Genomic DNA, 3,083 nt, shown 5'->3' with positions numbered 1-3,083 from the left:
AACCAATAAGTTTAATGTACGGTATTAAACAATTAATACATTGTTATGTTTTCAATTTATAGTATATATATATGTATCTATATACATATAATTGTTCGCGAATCGTAGAGAACAACCGAAAGGTATTTGAATAGTTCAAAAATTTTGAGATTCAGCTTTACAGACTTTGCTTATCGTGTCGGAAATGTTAATCATACAAAGATTAAGTTTAAATTTGGTCAGAAATTTTCGGGTCATCACAGTACCTACCCGTTAAAGAAATTTCGTCCCGAAATTTGAGTGAGGTCGTCATGACTAACAATAAAAATGTTTTCATGCCGTATATGTGTTGATAAATAGAGTTTTATCACCGTTAAATAATATGGATAAAATAATCCTATTATTCGAAGCGTATGAGAGAAGTTATCGTAAAAGAGTGAAATGAAGAATAGAGATTCGTCTTAACTCTTGACGTATTAACGATTTATTTCCGTAATTTAAGGAATAGAAAATCATCATAATCTAAATAAGATTTGATTCTTAAGAATTTAAGGAAATTAAGATTTCTTTTGATTAAATGCGTAATTTTCCTCGATTGCTATGTTTGATATTTCGCTATAAATTGACCTCTTCCGTTTCATTATTTTCATCACTCTTACATCTTCTTCCTCATTTCCTATTTTCAAAAGATTGTAAAAATGCTTCATCCAGTTCTGATTCTTGATATACTCCTAACTTTCAGATCTGTCATTCTTCTTTTTCATCTGCCAACGGAGGAAGTTATTTTATTCTACCATTACCTTGGAGTTATAGTGTTTTTCATTCTCCCGTATCTTTATATTACTATACGCATTGATATACACGGTTTGTAATTTCTGGGTGGTTGTTGGGTTTTATATCTTCCCTTATATTTCGATGTCTCTGCTTCTGTCTTTCCATAATCATTGACATCCACAGTTAATACTCTCTCCAATTTACTGTGATTTATATATACTCCCATTGATATTTTGAAGCTTCATGCTTTTGTTTTATCTTCCCGACTTTAAATCAAGCGAATAATGATCCAGAATTCGTAGGTATGAATTTCGGAATGAACATAATTAATGTTCTAAAAAAGAAACGGTAATAGCATAATCTGACTTGTCAAATTACCAGAATACCTCGAAAAAGACAGAATCATTAAGAAAATATTTTCTTGATAGTTTAGAGGTTAAATAGAATGAATGAGTTATGTAACATGGTTTATAATGAGGGTATGATCTGTGAACTTTTATCACGTTCCATTAGAAACTCAGCATGACTTACTGTAATATAATCACGTTGATCAAGTGTCATTATATTATACTAACTCATGCTTCAGTTCCCAACACCACTTCAAAAATATTCATATTTTAAACTCGAAGGTTTCAGAATTTAGAAACTAAAATAGTTTCGTTTATGATGTTACACAGATATCGCAAGGAGAAAATTGATTTTCGATGAGAATGATTATGGAATTATCTCCAGAAATATGGAGGATATTTATAATGAAAGATACGATGATATCTTAGAATTTCTAATATCAGAGGATGATGAAGAATATTGTCCGCAAGGGTTTAGATTCGGAAGCAAGGTATTCGTTAATGGCTTCAGCAGATACTGAATAATTTGGATTCTTTGAAGGCAGGTTTAGTCTTTGTGATTTATCCACAGCCTCCTTCATACTTTGCTCAATCCGTTTTCCAGTTCCAAACCTTCTCTTTTTCTGAGCTTTGCCAACACACTATTCTTTATCATCAAACTTTTGGCTGTTAAGGTTGTTTACAGTTTTTGCTGCTTCATCAGCATTCAAAGTTATCATAACCGAATCATTGGTTATCAATTCGAGGTGTTTTTAAAAGTTTGAAGGGTTTGCATGAAGATTGTAATTGTCAAGATACATATGATGTTCTAGAATTTTGAACGATACAAATTTTTTTTCTTCTTTTTTTTCTGGGTTTATGAATAGAAGTGGTGTTCTAGCACAGTTTTGAAGTCAAAGTATGGCATTTGAAAGATGTAAGAATCTAAGAGTGATGTTTTCTGTTAAATCTTGGCTTGGATTCTGATTTTTCAAAATCAGAATATGTAATTGAATTTGTATGGAAACGATTGTATATCGCTGTGAGCATAGTTAATAATTTTTGAATCAAAGTTGAAGAATGTACATTATAACATATTAATTGTGAACTTATATATTTCCTGAGTATTACCTACCCGTTAAAGATTTCACAATTAATACTTTGTACAAAAGAATTTTTTATTACCGTCTTTATGAAAATATATGTATGTATATTTTCTTCAGATGTAATACAGATTTGATGATTTAATATCATATTAAGCTCATTTGATTTTTGAATTGAATGAATAATCTCTAAAACATTAAGGATTACATAATCTTCACGGAGTATTTCACTAATGAAATCAACACTTCATTATTTATTCTTATTCCTCGGTGAAGGATGTTGATGCTCGTGGAATTCTTATGAACTTCATAAGATATAAATGATGTATTCTAGAAAGTTTCGAGTACATCGAAGATAAAAGTGTAAAATCAAACATGTAATTGATTAATACACTAAATTCATTATGGAATGGAATTCATTGAGTTGAAACATATATTTGTAGTTAATGATGGTTAAGTTGTTAACGAAGGATGTACATCATAGCATATTAGTAATATGAATTAACCGAGTAGTATCTACCCCTTAAAATTCACACGTAAAGATTCATGATGGTTTTAAAATTTATATATATAAGATATACATATAAATTCTTTAGATGAATTGAGTTATTACTTCATAACTCATTGATACAATATACTCGTTGTTGACTCGTAATGATGTCCACGGTGCTTTCTTAAACTGACGGAGCTTGTGATGTTAGAGGTGCTGCTGATTCTGACGATGTTGACAGCACTGACTGTGATGGTGAGGCTAAGGGTACTGTTGATGCTGTTGGTAAAACAAGTCTAGCTTGTATCTTACACCATTCGGATAAGGGTTTCTACTCTATCTGATTTAGGGTTAAGGCTAGAATAGATAATCTCTAAACTTTAGAAATTACATAATCGCCGTAGAATGTTT

This window comes from Rutidosis leptorrhynchoides, chromosome 3 (genome assembly GCF_046630445.1).
Source record: "Rutidosis leptorrhynchoides isolate AG116_Rl617_1_P2 chromosome 3, CSIRO_AGI_Rlap_v1, whole genome shotgun sequence".
NCBI lineage: Eukaryota > Viridiplantae > Streptophyta > Magnoliopsida > Asterales > Asteraceae > Rutidosis > Rutidosis leptorrhynchoides.
This window is presented reverse-complemented; position numbering follows the sequence as displayed.